At 39.1% G+C, this 20242-nt stretch overlaps 1 non-coding gene across 1 annotated transcript; it reads left to right on the forward strand.

Moving 5' to 3' along the window:
- Positions 1-19554: 19554 nt before the first annotated feature.
- On the forward strand, positions 19555-19661 carry LOC141694376 (small nucleolar RNA R71). The gene has a single exon (XR_012563690.1). It is a non-coding gene; the product is annotated as a small nucleolar RNA R71 (small nucleolar RNA).
- The last annotated feature ends 581 nt before the right edge of the window (positions 19662-20242 follow it).

The following is a 20242-nucleotide window of genomic DNA, read 5'->3' on the forward strand; positions in this document are numbered from 1 at the left end:
AGGCCTGATGGAACAAAGAAGGCCCAAAACCCTGAATAATTAATTAATTTCGTAATTAATTAATAATGGAAAAATCAGCTATTAAGAAGAGTCCCAATAAGGACATAAATCCTTGAAGATTAGTCTCCAAGGGACCTAAAAGGATAAGGAATCAGTTTCCTACCACTTAGGACTCCAAAGTCCATTCTAATTCTGAGACTTACTCACCAAGTCTCCTAACCCAAGTCCAATTCAAGGACTCCCAACATCTATATAAGGGGCCTCACCCCACCGATCAGAACTACGTTTTTTGACTTGATCATTGGCAATCAACAAGGTACGTAGGGCAGATTGAGTCACGAAGCACAAGAGCAGTCAAATCGAGCCACGCTGCTCACGTTCCTTAGTAATAAATACAGCAATTATATACCTAGTTTTTAATCCATAACACTATTAGAGTAGCTCCCTCTATATATATACACACACAAACACATATAATATGCTAAGTGATTTTTGAAATGATATATTTTTTGTAAGGAAAAAAGACTTGGAATAAGGTTATAAATGCATACCAAGTATGCTGAATATTATACAATAATATAAATTTTAAATATGGATCAACATGTTGTAGTATCTGTGATAGCTCTATATTGTAACTCTTAACTTGAAACTTGAGGATGAGGAAAGAAAATGTTGCTCCAAGAGACTGGTCTTTATATCACTAAGAACTTTTTCTCTCTCCTCTTTTAAGAGCATAATTCAAATCTTAACTATTATTATATTATATTCTTAACCACATTATCTTTCTCTCACCACTTACTTTTGTTCTCGTGTGAAATCAAAAAAAATTAAATAATAAAAATAGATTATGGAGTCAATTTAAAGAGCATTGTTGAGATGAGTACATATTTATTCACTGTTATATTATTTATAAAAAATGGGCTAGGTTTATGTTGAAGATGCTCTTAAATTGTTAGATTATGTTAGTACCATCTATTAATGTAAAAGGAAGGTTTAAAAAAATGAAAAAGTAGACTTATTATCTTATTTTATTTCATGTAATTGTTTAGTTTTAAATAATCATGAAGTTCAAATAAATAAATATATATTTTTAAGTTTGTTGATTTTTGGTAACCTATGTATGCTTCTTGATAATATAGTTTATAGTTAGGCATTATTTACGTATATTTTTTTGTTTTTATAAGAGTCATATTCAGAGAAGCCTAACTACTTAGCAATTTAAGTTGTATTTAAAATTTGTATATTTTTTATACCATTAAATTAAATAAAAGTATTAAAATAACATTACATATGAGTTCAATTCAACATTACATGATTTCATAATTACGTAGGTAAATTTAAATTACAAATTAAGATATGTATTAATAACTCTTTTGTTATATATATATATATATATATATATATATCAAATTTGATTGCATAATGATAATGATCCATTTATGTATATATTATATAAGGATAATGTTTAATGTATTATGGACAATTAGATTAGCATCTTATGATTTAATAAGCAAATGATAATGGAATTTAAAAAGATATTTAGAATAATGTTAAATAAAACCTCAATATTTAAGTAACTAAATTAGAACATTAATAGTCTTTTTGTTGAGCTCTTTCACAGAATATTATTCTTCTTAAAAATAAATGAGGAGTTTGCGATATATAAAATAAATATAAATGAAACTATGCTCACACATCTGAATTAGTGTGACCCTGGTTGTTAATGTAGTTATTTTTGTCATTTAGCTAGGTCTGTTTTCGTCACTTCGCTTCCTCTGCTTCTTTCGTGTACTGGTACTGGTTCCTACATTGTCCTGGTTCAGCAAATCAGAGTCAACAATCTCTTATGTGCCGTGCTTTTTGTTAGTTTCTATTGGGGTGGATGCCACATTAAGGTTTTCTTCGTTGTTGAATGCTTTTGGGTCGGTATCTTCTTGAATTTCAGTAAGCTTGGTCACTGTGAATTGCTCTCTTTCAAAATCAGTAGATGTCACTTTCAGCTGGAAGATGCATTCTTTCCCAATAATATTATTTACGACAGTAGGGATTTGAAAAGGCGATGCTTCCTATAGATAAGACAGTAAGTAGATTATTATTATTTTAGAAGAGAATGCTAATGAGTTGAATATAGTCGAGAAGTGGAGGTACTTAAGTACAGTAATATTATGCATAGATTATTCATAATTTGGAGGATATTTTTAGTGCCTAAAATTTAATATACAAAACTTTCCTCATATGTGTCAAGGATGTGCTGAATCGGAACACCAATTAGGCTTTTAGCTTGCTTGTCAAACATCACCAAAGTGGCACTTCTAGTAGAATACTTGACTATCACGGTGAGCATGTATTAATAAGTTACTGTTGTTCGTTGGCTCGGACACTGAGGGCACCTTTTTTTTTCACCTGCTCCACTCGTCTTTATCCTCTTAAAGCAGTTCTTGCAAGCTACATAATACCAGGCAAAATTTGGAATTATCCCTGTTACGGTTCCTTTGATTGAAAAAAATACTTCCTGTACATAATTGATAAGTATGTTAGGTATTATATTTTAGAAGAGTGAGAAATAATCTATAGTTGAAAGTTGCTTACTTTAATATTGTCATCTAGTTTCTTGCTGAATAGTTCTGCAATTGTTATGTTATTAACATCTATTGGGATATTTTTTCCTCTTGTTTTCGTGAAGAGAACCAACTTGGGACATCATTAGTAACCTCTCTTTCAGGTTCTGTGTTTTTCAAATCCAACATGATAGGATGTTGAATATTGAAGTAAAACTCTGTTGAACTTGTGGAGGAAAGGAGGAATTGTCCTGTCAAAATAAATTTCATATCATTTACAATTCAATATTTTGTAAGTGCTTAATATCATTAGAAAGAATACAAAATATAAGTGTTGTTTGGTAACTTACGTCCAATATTTTTAGCAAGGGTTCCTGTAACGATGACATATATGTTGGAGTTTTGTAGGCTGATTCCTGGGCAATGAAGCTTTTTGCTTTATATTCTCATAAAGTTATTTTGATTGTCTCAAACCTGCAAAATTCACAATGTATTTGTACGCATAAATAATGTAGGTTATGTTCAAGAGAGGTTATTGTCAAGGTGCGCTTACCGGTTATTTTCAAGGATGATTTCCATTCTCTCGCTAGTGTTTGCGGTAGTTTAAAGACCTGTGAATTCCACCAGCCTCCCAGCTACATCTGTTGAATTAAGGATAACGGTGAGGTATACATTTCGTGATATCCATACATGTATTGGTGTGGTTTAAGCTATATACTTGAAAATCAAAATTATAAGTTCGTACATGCATATAAGATGTATAATAGTAGAGTTTTTGTATATATAAGTTATAAGTTTTTATTTTTTATATATAAACCAAAATTTATAAGTTCATACGTATATGTAAATAAGATGTATAAAAGTAGAGGTTTTTATATATAATTTACAAAAGTTTACCAATTAAGTGATATTGGTTTATTTTTCTGAGATTAAATTTATAATGACGTTTTACGTGTAATATGAACAGTTCATGCATCATGGTGGCATATGGTACACTTATTACTGTAAATTTATAAGTTTATATTGAACATGCGACAGGTGTGTAAAGTTGAACATATTTAAATAACTAATGTAATCATACCAATGAGGTTGGCGATATTTCCAGCTAGTGTTTTTGCACTGTAAGCAGTGGAACTTGTATTCTGGTATGCTACCGTCATCGATTATTTTCCTAATGATTGTTTTCCTCTAAAAATTTAGCGCCTTTGGTCCGGGTACTGGTTTGTAGAAATCCGTCGCATGGATAACTTTGATATTAGATATGATGTATGTGTCCCCTACATGTAATTTCTTGTTGAACTGATCAAACTGGTTAACTCGGAGAGTGACGTGAATATCCTCATCCTGCATAATAGGTAAATAGTCAATTTCTGATAAATATATGACATGTACATTACTTAGTTTTATTTGTTTACCTCTTCATCTAAGAGAATCATATTTATATATATTATGAGTTTTGTGTTCTTGTTGATGGCGTCCACATCCTGATTAAACAAACCTTAATACTGTTATCGTCATTTTTCATTGTGAGATATCTTATCAACTGGTAGCCGCTTGTCATTATGTTTGTGTTAAAAATTCTTGCTAAACGGAAAGAGACAAATTTCATGATTAATATAACAAATATCGTATATAAATGAGTATGCGACATGCGCATGTTGTGATGACAATGTGTCGTACAATCATGCATGTCTTATCTAATTACTCTTACCAAAAGATGTATACAGATTAAGATGATTACAAATGTAAGTTTTAACTTTGCTATGTAGGTTTTATTGAGTTATTGTTGCAGTACCATGACTGGTGTTATAGGAGATGAATATTGTCAAAGCTACCAATACAGGTAAATAAACATATTCAAATAGTATATTTAAACATACAAATAACAGTATTGTAATATGTAATTGTGTATATGTTATTGTGTGCCAATGTGCGTGCAAGTATTATAGGGATGTGTTTGCGAATGAGATTGATAAACATATATCATATCATACATTTAAAGAGATAATAGAGTAGACTGTTACCTTTTTCTGATATTGTTACAACAAATATGTGTGTGCTGAATTGAATGAATGTACGGGCAATGTTTATGCCTATATTTATAGCAAAGTTTGTCAATATTTACAATAAAACTCCTAAGTCTATTACTATTAGAAGATAATATTGTCTTTGTCTTTAAACTCCTAGAACTTTTAGGAGAAGAAATTCAATTTGACGGATCTTAGTAGAATGATATCATTATAAAGGAATAAAAGTTATCTTTTTAATAGTAAAATTTGTTATTAAATTTAATACAATTAATTATTAATGTATATGTCATTTATATTATATAATTTTTTAAATTTAATAAAATTAGGTCACATACTGTTATGGATCAAAAACTAAGGTATAATAATTGTTGTGTTTATTACTAAGGAACGTGAGCTTCGAGGCTCGATTTGACTGCTCTTGTGTTTCGTGACTCAATCTACCTTACAAGATGCCTACGTACATTGCTGTATGCCAAGGAGCAAGTCAAAAAATGTAGTTCTGATATGTGGGGTGAGGCCCCTTATATAGATGTTGGGAGTCCCTGAATAGGACTTAGGTTAGGAGACTTGGTGGTCAAGTCTCAGAATTAGAATGGACTCTGGAGTCCTAAGAAGTAGGAAGCTGATTCCTTATCTCACCAGGTTCCTTGGAGACCAATCTATAAGGATTTATTTCTCCACTAGGACTCATCTTATCAGCTGACTTATCCCTTATTAATTAATTATGAAATTAATTAATATTCAGGGTTTTGGGTCTTCTCAAATGGGCCTAGTTGTTGGTCCAATTCTGATATGATTAATGCAACATTAATTAAATACCCAGGCCTTATTTTCTTCCCTATCATTTGCCCCCCAACTTTTGGGAAATAGTGACTAGGTTTCGCAGAAGTTAAGTTCATTCGTTCCCTTACAGGGTATCATTTTTGCGTAAAGTGTGGAGCGACCTACACATTTACAACGAGTTGCTTTTATCCCTACTATTTAGGAATTATCTTAATTTTCAGGAATTTTTCCTAAATTTCTGGGATTTTTCCTTTATCTTCAGGAATTTTCCCTTAATTTCTGGGACTTTTCCTTTAATCTTTGGATTTATTCCTCATTTTCTGAGAATATTCATATTTTCCAAACAATATTTAAGGAATTTCCTTTAATTTCTGGATTTATTCCTTATTTTCTGAAAATATTCATATTTTCCAAAAAATATTTAAGGAATTTCCTTTAATTTCTGGATTTATTCCTTATTTTATGAAAATATTCATATTTTCCAGAAAATATTTAAGGAATTTCCTTTAATTTCTGGATTTATTCCTTATATTCTGAAAATATTCATATTTTCCAGAAAATATTTAAGGAAGTTCCTTTAATTTCTGCAATTTTCAGGATTTTCCTTCTTTTTCTTCCTTTTTTTTAAAAAAAATACCTCCCTTTTTTGACCAGGATTCCTATTCGACCAGGATCCTGGTCGAATTAAGGTTCTGTATGCCTTAGTCGAAGGTTGTTTCAGGCAGGAGGATTCGAAGAGAATCCTGACCGAATTCGGTCAGGATATTGAGTTTTTGACCGAATAAACGCCTTCTTTTAACCCTAGTCGAAGCTCTTTCGACCTCAGATATTTCGACCAGAAATTAAATAGAGATTCTGGTCGAATTGGGTCAGAGTCTGGTCGATTTTATCCCTTCATTTCAGCCCTAGTCGAAGGCATTTTCGACCTCATCCTTTCGACCAGAAACTCAATAAGAATTCTGGTCGAATGGGATCAGGATTTTTATATATATTATTTTTAAAATAAATAATATCTTGAGCCCCTGATTTTTATGGGCTTATCTTTATTGGGCTCTTTCTTCTTTTTACCACTTCAAGCCCGCATACATGATATGGGCCCTAAACTTGGGCTGGATTTTTTCTTTCAACTTGAATTTGGGCCCATGACTTGGGCTTGACTTATTGAACCTTGTACTAGGCTTTTTCTTAATTGGGCTTCTCCCTTTTGGGCCCTTAGCTGGGATTCTATTCTCTTAGGCCCAATAACACTTGGTTTTTTTAGGCTTTTCTGTCTAGCTTATTTCTGGAACCTTCCAGAATTTGAGCCCATGGGATGGGCTGGGCCCTTATTTTCAAACCCAACTTCCAGAATATTCTGGAATTTCTGAGGTTTCTTCCAGATTTTTCCAAGTAATATTTATTTTTCCAGAATTTTTTTTAAAGCTTTCCAAAATTGTTCTAGAACATTCCAGATTTCTCCATTCTTTAGGCCCAAATGGGCTTTATCAGGCCCAATTTGCCCTTCCAGGGGCTATATAAGAGTGGGAGGGGAGTGATTTCATTTCACACTTCTCACTTCACTCCTCCTCACTTCTCCAAACTCCCTCTCTCAAATACTCCTCCCCTTAGAAGCTTTTCCGGCAACATTTTTTAGCCTTTTCCGGCTTCCCTTTCCTTCCAAGGTTTCAAGGTTCCTCCATCAATGGCTGATAAGAACTCCGAGAGAGCGGCAAAGATAGTCTCAGCTTCGAAACGAGATAAGGATATCGAAATCCGCTCTTCGTATATGTCTTTATTAGATATGATTAATACTAGGGGGGACGAATATCCCTTAACTACACATCTTGACTCTTTTAATCATTGCAACACATGGCACAATATAGATTACGATAAGTTAAACGCACGTTATAACGTTCGTCCTCCTCTTAGGTTAGTCCCAGTTGCCGGTGGCGATCGTACTTGCCACTGTAAACCCGATACTCTTTTTCTTTACACAGATGCCCTTGATGTTGGGCTTAGGTTTCCTTTTTCATCCCTTCATTCCTCACCTCTTAGTTGATTTGCAAATTAACCCCTGTCAGCTTCCTGCAAACGTCTGGAGGAACATTTTATGTTTCATGGTTTGTTGTCTTAGGGGAGGTTTTCCCATATATGTAGCTGTTTTTAGGAAGATTTTCCAATGTTATAACAGTTCTTCGAGTATTTGTGGTTGGGTCTACATTAAATAAAGGCCCAAGTGTAAGCACATTTTTAACAGCGCCTCCATTCCGGCAATAACCAACATTGGAGGAATAGTTTTGTCGGGTTAAGGTGGGAGAATGGTGACTGGGGCACCCTCTTCAGATCTTCCTTCAGGAAAGTTAGTGATGGTAGCCTCAAATCCATTCACCTAACCCCCGAGGAAACTATCATTTATGATGTGCTTACTCGGGATGATGGTGCCACCACTAGCTGGACCCTTTTAGAGGAGTTTTCTCTTATTCACGTGGGGCTATCCTCCGTTTCTCAGCAGGGTATTTTTCTTCCCTTCTCATTTTTACTTTCTTTCATGTATTATTGGCACCACTTATTTTATTTTTCTCTTGTTTTGTAGCTGCTAAGGAAATCAACGAGGATAATGTGCCTCTCGTTGAGGAGACTGCGAGGATGAAGAAGGCTCGCCTTGCGGGTCTGGATACTCGAAGAAAGGCTACGGAGCCTAGCTTCCTACGGAAGCACAAGGAGCCCATGGTGGAGGTTCTAGCTGAGGGAGCTGAAGCCCACAGTGCCCCTATCACTGCTGCTGCTCCTGTCTCTGTTGCTACGGGCGCCTTTCGGCCTCTTTAGGGGATCCGCCGAGGGGACACTGTCGTTGGATCCACAAAGTACACTTGGGATTGGTCTTACCACGGTGTAACCCCCAAGGACTTTACTGATATGGTTGCTACCCCCGATCTAGAGAGGATAAAGCTCATGGGACCTCAATCCCTGGCCTCGGTATGACCCTTCCTTGAAATTTTTCTTTCTTTTTACTTGTAGCATATTCTTGTCTTATTATATCCTTGTTTATTGTTTCGTTTCAGTATAACGCCTATTTCCAAGGCGCTGTGAGGCAAGCTGAATCATGGAAGAGGGCTTCTGACAAAGCTGACAATGCCGACAATGCCCTCAGGAAGCAGCAGAAGAACTACGCCACTTTGGAGCGGAAGCTGAAGCGCAAGGAGGAGGAGCTTGGAGAGCCCAATGCTGAGCTGGTTGTCCTTAGGGCCGAGAAGGACAGCGATTGACAACTACTTGGACTCGGAGGAGTTTACCCAGTCTATGAGGGTGAGGGACGATTCAGTGTTCCCTGGGGTTTTTAGGACTGGCTGGGATACGACCCTTGGGACCGTGAATGAGGCTTGCCCTGATATTAACCCAGTGAACTATATTTGCCCTGACGACGATGCTTTGCTACAGAGGTTACGTACCTGAGTGGTCATCTCGGATCGTATTCCTCAGAACCCGCTTCTTCCTCCTCCCGAGTCATCTTCCAGACCCGCCGCAGATGATAGCTCTTCCTCTTCCGGGACTACTGAGACTTCCAGCCAGAGCGGGGAAGATGATGATATGGATGTTGAGGGCACCTCTGCTCCTTAAAGCTTTTCTAGCCCTGCGTGGCTTATTTATTTTATATTATCTTTGAGACTTATCTTATCAGACTTTGTATTATTTATTTGAACCTGTTTTATTTATCAAACTTTATGCTTCATCTCATGCACTTAGTTTACTTGTCTTGTTACTGGAATTCAAACATATTTCGAAAACTTTCTGAATTTCACAAATTATTGGGATTCATCCCTTACACAAGTCTTAATAAACCTCAAAATAAAACTAAAACATGTATATCCTAAGCAAGCAAAGCTTCAAGGTACTTTTCAACCTACTTGTCATCTTGACAAGTGAGAATCGTGCTCAATCATTTTAAAAATAATAAATCTTCAGGTTTTGTGCATGCCAAGTCCTCGGGACTTCAAAACCATCCATAGTCTCAAGCTTGTAGGTTCCTCTACCCTGAACACTTTTGACCTTGTATGGCCCTTCCTAATTTGGGGCAAGTTTCCCTTTCTGCCCTACACCAGAAGCTTCTACCTTCCTCAGGACTAAGTCACCCTGTTTGAAGAACCTTTCCTTAACCCTTAGGTTGTAGTAGAATGAAGCCTTTTTATAATATTCCACTATCTTCGTATGTGCCTCATCTCGTACTTCGTCGATTAGATCCAGGGCTAACCTTTGCCCTTCCTCATTTTCCTCACCGTTGAAAGCTTGAATCCTGGGAGAGGAATGTGATATTTCTACGAGAACAACCGTTTTTGCCCTATATGCTAACATGAAGGGAGTTTCTCCAGTCATGACTCTACAGGTAGTCCTATAGGCCCATAGTATTGGGAGTATTTCATCCACCCAATTATTCCTTGACTTCTCGATCCTCTTCTTTAGTCCATCCAGGATTATTCGATTCGCCACTTCTGCTTGCCCTTTGGCTTACGGGTGAGCCACAGAGGTGAATCATAATTCAATTTTATTCTCATCACAATACTTCTTGAATTCCTCATTGTTGAACTGTGTTCCATTGTCAGTGACTAGGATGCGGGGAATTCCATACCGGCACATGATATTTTCCCACAGGAATTGTGCAACCTGCTTAGTAATGATTTTGGCTAAAGGCTTGGCTTCAATCCACTTAGTAAAATAATCAATGGCTACAATCAGGAACTTCCTTTGTGCTGTGGCCATGGGGAAAGGCCCAAGTATATCCATTCCCCACATAGAAAAGGGGATGGGTGAGTTGATGGAGGTCAGCATCTCGGGGGGTTGTCTAACGACAGATGCATGCTTCCGTCAGCCGTCACACTTCTTCACATACTCTTTGGCATCAACCATCATTTATGGCCAATAGAAGCCTAAACGGGTTATCTTATGAGCTAGTGCTCTGCCCCCCAAGTGTTGTCCAGAAATACCTTCATGCACTTCTTCAAGAGCCAAGCATGCCTCATCGGGCCTGAGACATCTTAAGTAAGGAACTACAGAAGATCTTTTATACAAAATCCCATCTATCAAGGAGTATCTTAATGCTCGAACAGCCAACTTTCATGCTTCAGTAGCATCATTTGGCAACCAAACAGTTTGAATATGTGCTTAATGGGATCTATCCATGACGTCCCTGTTAGGGCGAAATCACGCACTAATATTCACGCAAGTATACGCGTTCGCAAATAATATAGAATACTTTCTAGTTCGTTCCCTCAGAGACTCAGACTAAGTTTTTGTCTAATTAAACTCACTCACCAATGTATGATTACTTCTCAATGTTAAGATAATAACACTTAAAATTGTTGATTAAATATTAACTATAATTAACTACTTAATTAACCACTTAACTAACACTTCAACTTATCAATAATAAAACACTCATGAGATCACAACTTCATTATTACTTCCTTCTATAGCCATTGTTAATACCTTTAGCATGTAACAGTGATGATATTAATCGAATAACACGAAACTGATAAAAGCCAACTTTCATTGTACTAATACCATTCTACCAAGCATCCACAATTAAGATAGAAGTTGAATAGTCATCAATTATGTTGAGTTCCTATATGTCTACAGAAATTGACAACACAACGATTTAAGCACAAGTTATTCCTTTTGATTACATAGGGCAAATAAAACTGTTAGAGTTACCCACTAATCATGCACAACGTACATGAACCTATGCTAGCATGGCAAGTTCTAAATCTCAAGATCCACCGTCGCTTCACAAGAGATTAACACCCTATCTTATATGTTCGCGACGCACATAAGACGAATACGCACAACCAATACTAGATATCATGCAATCATCACACACTAAAGTATTAAACAATTAACTAAAGAATTTCATAATAAATCCGTTGCAACCCCATGATCACGATTAGCCCATAATAGAACTTATCGCCATCATGGGTTCATATGAAATCATGATAATCAACACAAGAAAATAATAACTAAACTAATTATATTAAAACAGAGTACGTCACAAGAGTAAATAAGCCAAAGCAAGAAAACTAGCATCCAATGTTACAACGAAATAAGAATCACAAGAATATATGCTTCCTCTTCGCTGCAGTGTGCTAAATCGGTCTTCTTCCTTATCTCCTTCGCTTCTTGCGCCAACACAATCTAAAACATAATCTCCTTCTTTTTCTCTATGAAAACGTCTCAAATCTACTTATATAATAGTCCCATAAAACTCAGATTACATAGAAGTTGGAAGCCAAATAGAAGTAGAAGTCTAAAATATTTCAGCTTTTTCCCCGACCCTGCGCGGCCGCTCAGTATTTCTGCGCGGGCGCGCAAGGCTGCTGCGCGGCCGCTCAGCATTGCTGCGCGGGCGCGCAGGACCCTACTGGAAAAATTCCCGGTTTGCTCCATTTCTTCGCCGTAATCTGCCCGTTCTCTTCCTCTCGCAATGGTGAACACATGCCAAGGCTTATTCTTGATGATTCCTCCTCCGAAATGCAACTAATACCCTGAAATGCATAAACACTAGAAACACACATCAAATACACAAAATACTTGATTTCAAGACACCAATTTAAGCCATTTTAAGACGTTCTAAGTGGTATAAAATACCACTTATCACACCCCCAAACTTAAATCGATGCTTGTCCTCAAGCGTCACAGACTCAAAACAAATAAAAATATGCATAAATGCAATCTATATGAAAATGCAATGATCCCCCTTACTACAATTAACCAACCAAAGTGTCACGTCTCAACGAATGCAGTTAGACACTAAAGATCAATAAACTCATGCAAACGGACATACAGCCAGAAACGTGGTGTGTGCAAATGCTTAACAGATATGCTTCGGAACTAGACCAATTACTATGACTAGACTATCCTCAAGGCAATCCTACGATTATACAAAGAATAAAAATTCTAGGCACAAAGTGATATACAACACTATAAAACTCTGGAGCTTACTACGGAATCGTGCTTTTTATTTACAACTCAAATGCTTATTTGACCGTGCAATGAGTGAGGTCCACAAAAGACTTATACAATGGTATCCATGTAACGAGCGTTAGGTTAGCGGATCCCAGACTCTAAAAGCCTTAGGTCACTAGGCACAAAGTCCCCTAAGAACTTAATAACTCGAATACCAAAGAGCCCACTCTTGATCAATTATGCAAAAAAAATTTTTTTTTTTTTCCTTTTCTTCTGAGCAAGTGCGTTTCGCTCCATCTTGCTCAACCCTAGACTACTCGCATAACATGAGAGCCGGCTACTAGCCATTTGACTCCTAGCCACAACTAGCAACAAATTCCATTTTTACTCCATTTTTTTCTTTTTCATGCCTTTACCACTAAGAACCTATTATCAAATTCTAAGCATAATAAATAGATTATCCTCGAAAATAATCAGATCATAACAACAATCTAGCCCTTAAGCATTCTCTAAGACTTAGTGAAAATACAAGTGCTTCTAGCATGCATATCAACCTACACAACTTAATATCACTTTAATGCTATCACTATACTCGCATCAATATCACAATTCAGTCGATAAATCATTGCAAAAGGGATCATGGTAAATGCATGAGCTATATGATATGACAAACAAATAAAGCTATATAAAAAAAAACTTATATGGCAAAAATTATGCAACTATATGAACTAACTATCATGAATATGCAGCTATATAACAAACACAAAATATTCCTTAACTACCACCCCCAAACTTAAAATCTTCACTGTCCCCAGTGAAGGTAGTAGAAAGGAACACAGGGTATACCTACTCGGAGTCATCATCATCATCACCCTCAGTGGGTGGAGTATCAGGCGGCGGGTATGCAGAGTCCTCACCAAAAACTGGCCACTGGATATCAGCTCCAAGGCCTCGAAAAGCAGTCCCTAACGCAAGGGTGAGCTCCTGAGCAAACCTGCTCTGCGTCTCATACATGGCATCCATCCGCCGTGAAAGCCTCCTATACTGGGCATCACCCATCCCAGCACCCTTCTGAGCTCTCGAAGAACCAGCCTCACCACGCCCTGGCCTAGCCATAGTAGCACCTCGTGCTGGACGTCCTCCTGGAAGACGATAACCCAGCCCATGCTCCTCAGGCTCACCACCGGTCCACTCCTGCATCCCATTCAGAGTGCCAGAATCTATCGGAGCTGCTGACAACTGCAACTGCTCATGAGCCGGCCAGTTCACTCCTACTGCTCGGCATAGCTTCGTAACCGTGGATGCATAAGGGATGTTCATATGCTTTGCTCCCCTCAAAAACTTCAGAATTCCTTGGTAGATAAACTCACCAAGGTCCACATAGTATTCCTCATTCAGAATTCCCCACAACAACTGTGCTCTCTCAACTGTGACCTCGTGTGCATGTGAAGAAGGCAAAATATTAGCACATATAAATGCATTCCATGCATGGGCATACCTGTTCATGGCGATCGCCGAAAAGTGACGATACTCATTATTGGCTGGACTGCGGTTCCAAACTGTGCCCGGTCGACAGAGAGTCGCACAAATCAAATCCAAGTCAAAATCCTCAGCAGTCTTTTCATTCCAGTTCTCCTCCTCGGGCTTCCTCTCTCGCTGTCCAATCACACGGCGAATCGCCGCAGGATGATAATCAACCGTCAGCCCACGAACTACAGAAAACCCATTCTTTTCAGCCTTCGCGTTCGTGTAGAACTCGCGAACAACATTCATCGGTACTGCTTCGGGTGACTCACAAAAAGCTATCCACCCCTTCTCTGCAATCATGGGCAACAACTCACCATCCCTCCCTGATGGTAAAAACCCCCTCTCCTTCAGAATCGGCTTCCCCAACAGCCTAGTGTACTCCTCCTCCGCAGCTCTGTCAGTTAACCGAGGCCTTGCAGCAGTACCCCTTGATGAATCAGCAGTAGGAACTGTGCTGCTGCTGTCAATAGTGCGTGCTCTCTTGGGTGCCATTGATTTGTGAATAAAAGTGTGTAAGAACTGATTTTTTTATGTTTATGAGAGGGTTTAAGTGTAGGAAGTTTGTGGGAGATATGTGGGATAGGTGTATCTATATATAGGGTCTGGAGTAGGTTAAATTAGATTAGGAGTGGGGTTGAGGGATAAAATCATGGGGTAATGGGAAAAGAATTCGTGGGTTTATGGGCTGTGATGGGTTTTTTGTGTTTAGTGTTTTTTTTTCTGAACTGTAAAAAATTTTCTGGAACTCGACCCCTGCGCGGCCGCTCAGCATTTCTGCGCGGGCGCGCAGCAAGCTGCGCGGCCGCTCAGCATAGCTACGCGGGCGCGCAGAGGGTCTCTGGAAAAAAAAATTTCAGCCCCTTTTTTCTGATTTTTTTGTGTTTTTGGATAGGTTATTAACTTCTAAGGGTTCCTGTAACAACAATTCATGGGTTGCCTCCCACGCAGCGCTTCTTTTTCGTCATTAGCTTGACGTTCCGTACCTTTCTCAAGTAGTCAACAAAATGGCACTAACCACCTCTCGGTTTGCCATGTCCCCATAGTAGTGCTTCAACCACTGACCGTTAACCTTGAATGCTTGGTCCGAATCATTCTCAAAAATTTCCACCGCTCCATGTGGAAACACAGTTTTGACAATAAAAGGTCCAGACCACCTTGATTTCAACTTCCCAGGAAAAAGTCGGAGCCGAGAGTTGAATAACAGAACTTGTTGCCCTGGCACAAATAACTTAGGATGTAGCTTCCTATCGTGCCACCTCTTCACCTTTTCCTTATACATTTTGTTATTCTCGTACGCTTGCAGTCGAAATTCATCAAGTTCATTAAGCTGAAGCATTCTTTTCTTACCAGCTGCATCTAAATCCAGGTTCAATTTCTTCAATGCCCAGTAGGCCTTATGCTCAAGCTCCGCCGGTAGATGACATCCCTTACCGTACACCAACTGAAACGGTGACATCCCAAGTGGAGTTTTGTATGCTGTTCTGTAAGCCCAAACAGCTTCATCGAGCTTTAAAGACCAATCCTTCCTTGACGGACAAACAACTTTCTCTAGAATGCGCTTTATCTCTCTGTTAGACACTTCCGCTTGACCATTTGTTTACGGATGATAGGCAGTAGCTACTCGATGATTCACATTATAACGCTGCATCATAGAAGTGAACTTACGGTTGCAAAAATGCGATCCTTCATCACTTATGATTACCCGAGGCGTTCCAAACCTTGTGAAAATTTGCTTATGAAGAAAATTTAGCACTGCCTTTGCATCATTTGTTGGTAAAGCTTTAACTTTGACCCATTTTGAGACATAATCGACTGCCAGCAAGATGTACTGATTATTACAAGACGAGATAAAAGGCCCCATGAAATCGATTCCCCATACATCAAAGACCTCGACTTCAAGCATCACATTTAATGGCATCTCATCCTTCCTTGACAAATTTCCCACTCTTTGGCAACGATCACACCTTAAAACAAACTGATGAGCATCCTTGAACAAAGTAGGCCAGAAAAAACCTGCTTGCAGAATACGAGCTGTCGTCTTCTCACCTCCATAGTGTCCACCATAAACCGTGGAATGGCAGTCTCGTAATATCCCCTCCGTCTCACAGAACGGGATACATCTCCTGATGATCTGATCAGCTCCCTGTCTAAACAAATATGGTTCATCCCACATATACCACTTCACCTCATACAGAAACTTCTTCTTCTGAGCGGATGTCAAATTAAGCGGCATTATATTGCTGACAAGATAGTTTACAATATCTGCAAACCATGGTTCTTCCTCCTGAATTGCAAACAACTGCTCATCCGGAAAAGATTCATTGATTAACGTCCTATCTTGTGAAGTAGAATCGGGATTCTCCAACCTAGAGAGATGGTCAGCTACTTGATTCTCAGTACCTTTTCTATCTTTGATCTCTAACTCAAATTCCTGAAGTAAAAGCACCCAATGAATGAGTCTCGGCTTCGAATCCTTCTTAGAAACCAGATAGCGAATAGCTGCATGATCAGTGAATACTGTTACTTTCGTACCAAGCAGATAAGATCGAAATTTCTCAAAGCCAAAGACTATAGCCAAAAGCTCCTTCTCAGTAGTGGTGTAGTTCAATTGGGCCCCATTTAAAGTCTTACTCGCATAGTAGACCACTTGGAAGAGATTTTTCTTGCGCTGTCCCAGAACTACACCTACCGCATAGTCACTCGCATCACACATCATCTCAAACGGTTCTGTCCAATCTGGTGTTGTAATAACTGGTGCCGTGATCAAACTCCCTTTGAGAGTCTCGAATGCTGCCAAACATTCATCATCAAATTTGAAAGGCACATCTTTCTCAAGTAAATTGCACAACGGCTTAGATATCTTTGAAAAGTCCTTGATGAATCGCCGATAAAAACCCTCATGACCGAGAAAACTACGGATTCCTTTCACCGAATTAGGTGGGGGAAGATTTTCAATGACTCCCACCTTGGCCTTGTCCACCTCCAGACCTTTGCTAGAGACCTTATGCCCAAGGATAATGCCTTCACGCACCATAAAATGACATTTCTCCCAATTAAGCACCAAATTAGTTTCCACGCATCTTTTGAGTACGGCGCGCAGATTATTCAAACATTCATCATATGAGTGTCCAAAGACGGAGAAGTCATCCATGAACACTTCGACGTTATTTCCAATCATGTCAGAGAATATAGCCATCATACATCTCTGAAAGGTGGCCGGGGCGCCACATAACCCAAACGAAACTCTACGAAAAGCAAATGTGCCAAATGGACAAGTGAAGGTAGTCTTTTCCTGATCCTCTGGTGCAATACAAATCTGATTATACCCGGAATAACCATCCAGAAGACAAAAATACTCATGTCCCGTCAATCTGTCAAGCATTTGATCAATGAATGGGAGAGGGAAGTGATCCTTCCTTGTGGCTTTGTTCAATTTTCTATAACCCATGCATACTCTCCATCCTGTAACTGTTCGAGTAGGGATGAGCTCATTCTTTTCATTTGCGACCACAGTGATACCTCCTTTCTTAGGTACACATTGCACGGGGCTCACCCACGAGCTGTCAAAAATAGAATAAATGATGCCTGCATCTAGCCATTTCAGAATTTCTTTCTTTACCACCTCCTTCATGATCGGGTTCAGTCTTCGCTGCTGTTCCACAGTTGGCTTACTACCTTCCTCTAACAGAATTTTATGCATACAATATGAAGGACTTATCCCCTTGATGTCTGCTATGGTCCATCCTATAGCCGATTTGAATTCTCTCAAAATCCTTAAGAGCTTGTCTTCCTCACTACCTGAAAGGTCAGCTGAAATAATAACAGGTAACGTAGATGAATCACCTAAAAAAGCATACCTCAATTGTTCAGGTAATGGTTTTAGCTCCAAGGTAGGTGCTTCCTCTATTGATGGTTTGAGCTTCCCTTCAGCATTCTTAAGGTCAGAAGTACCAAGAGATTCAAATGGTATGTCGAGCTTTCGCTTCCATGGAGAAGCGTTCAGATATTGTAATTGCTCGTTGTTATCTTCATCATCGCTGTCAAAATCCCCCACTAAGGCCTTTTTCAATGCATCAGACATTAGCATGTGATCGAGTTCCGAAGTAACCGCAGAATCAATCACATCCACTTTTAAGCACTCCTCATCTTCTATAGGGAATTTCATTGCCTTGAATACGTTGAAGGTCACATCCTGATCTTGGACCCGCATAGTAAGTTCCCCTTTTTGCACATCTATCAAAGTACGGCCAGTAGCCAAGAAAGGCCTCCCCAAGATTATGGGAATCTTCTTATCTTCCTCAAAATCCAGAATAACAAAATCAGCAGGAAAGAAGAGCTTATCCACCTTGACGAGCACATCCTCAACTATGCCCCTTGGGTAAGTAATGGAACGGTCCGCCAATTGTAGCGACATGTATGTGGGTTTTGGATCAGGCAGATCCAGCTTTTTGAAGATCGATAACGGCATCAGATTAATGCTTGCTCCCAAATCACAAAGGCACTTGTCAAAAGTTAAATTGCCAATGGTGCAAGGAATGGTGAAGCTTCCTGGATCTTTCAGTTTTGGTGGTAACTTTTGTTGCAGAACCGCGCTGCATTCTTCCGTGAGAGCAACGGTTTCAAGGTCATCCAGTTTCACCTTCCTTGAAAGAATAGTCTTCATAAACTTCGCATAACTAGGCATTTGTTCCAGAGCCTCAGCGAAAGGTATATTGATGTGAAGTTTCTTGAACACCTCCAGAAACTTCCCGAACTGTCTATCCAGCTTTTGTTGCTGTAATCTCTTAGGAAAAGGTGGTGGAGGATAGAGCTGTTTTTCCCCTGTATTAGCCTCAGGCAGAGTGTGTTCAACAGTAGTCTTCTTTGGTTCCGCCGCTTTCTCCTTTTGCTTAGATTCTTCATCTCTAACTTCAGCTTCGACTTCTTTTGCCTTTTCAGCATCAGCTACTTTTCCAGACCTTAAGGTAATAGCCTTGACTTGCTCTTTAGCTTCCTTCCTGCCTGGTACTTCCGTGTCACTGGGAAGAGTGCCAGGTTGACGATTGAGCACTGCATTGGCTAATTGACCGATTTGATTTTCCAAGGTCTTGATAGAAACCGCCTGACTCTTGCATAACAGCTTAAGTTCCTCAAAATCAGCACTAGTAGGTGCAGCTGCACTTCCCTGTTGAGGATATGATTGCCTTGTAGCATACTGCTGTGGTTGCTAGAATCCAGGTGGGTTAAGCTGTTTACTTACTCCTTGCTGATATGATGGCTGAATAGCATTCTGATTATTCCCCCAGCTGAAGTTTGGATGATTTCTGTTGTTAGGATGATAGGTCACTGGCACAGGCTGCTGTTGTCGCTGATAATTATTCACATACTGAACAGATTCGTTGACAAGAGAACACTGATCCGTAGCATGAGAACCTGCACAAAGCTCACAAACCATAGCTATTTGATTAACTCCATATGTAGCCAAAGAATCAACCTTCATTGATAGCGCTTGGAGCTGGGCTGCAATAGCGGTGGCTGCATCAACTTCCAGAATACCTGCTACCTTGCCTGACGTCATCCTCTGAGTTGGGTTTTGATGCTCATTTGCAGCCATCGTCTCGATAAGATTATACGCCTCAGTATAGCTTTTAGCCCATAAGGCGCCTCCAGCTGCTGCATCGAGCATGGGCCAAGTTTGGGCCCCCAAACCATTATAAAAACCCGTCATTACCATCCAATCCGGCATTCCATGATGTGGACATTTTCTCAACATTTCCTTGTAGCGTTCCCAAGCCTCGCACATAGATTTTGTAGGTTGCTGCGCAAACTGAGTAAGAGCACTCCTCATAGCAGCAGTCTTTGCCATTGGATAAAACTTCACCAGAAACTTTTGTGCAAGATCTTGCCACGTAGTGATGGACCCAGCTGGTTCAGAATGTAACCAGTCTTTAGCCTTATCCCTCAGTGAGAATGGGAAAAGCCTCAACTTGATAGCCTCATCAGTCACGCCATTATACTTAAAAGTGCTGCAGATCTCGACAAAATTCCTTATGTGCATGTTGGGGTCTTCAGTTGCCGCTCCTCCAAAAGAAACATAATTCTGCACCATCTGAATAGTGCCCGGCTTGATTTCAAAGGTGTTAGCTTGAATAGCCGGATGAAGGATGCTTGACTGAATGTCATCAATTTTAGGCCGAGAAAAATCCATAAGAGCTGGATCAGCTTGAACAATACGATCTCCCATATTTACTGGTTCTTTCTGCTCAGTTCCTGAATCCGAATCCTCAAAATCTAACTTCTCCGGAGTATCAAGAACTTCGTCTTTCTCCTCAGCTGTATCTAAGGTCCTCTTGCGAGCACGAGAACGAGTTTGCATAAACGCTTGCTAAAGTACCTGAAACACAACCGAAAAGAGTAATTAACTACTATGTC

Source organism: Apium graveolens, chromosome 10 (genome assembly GCF_009905375.1).
Source record: "Apium graveolens cultivar Ventura chromosome 10, ASM990537v1, whole genome shotgun sequence".
In the NCBI taxonomy this organism is placed as follows: domain Eukaryota; kingdom Viridiplantae; phylum Streptophyta; class Magnoliopsida; order Apiales; family Apiaceae; genus Apium; species Apium graveolens.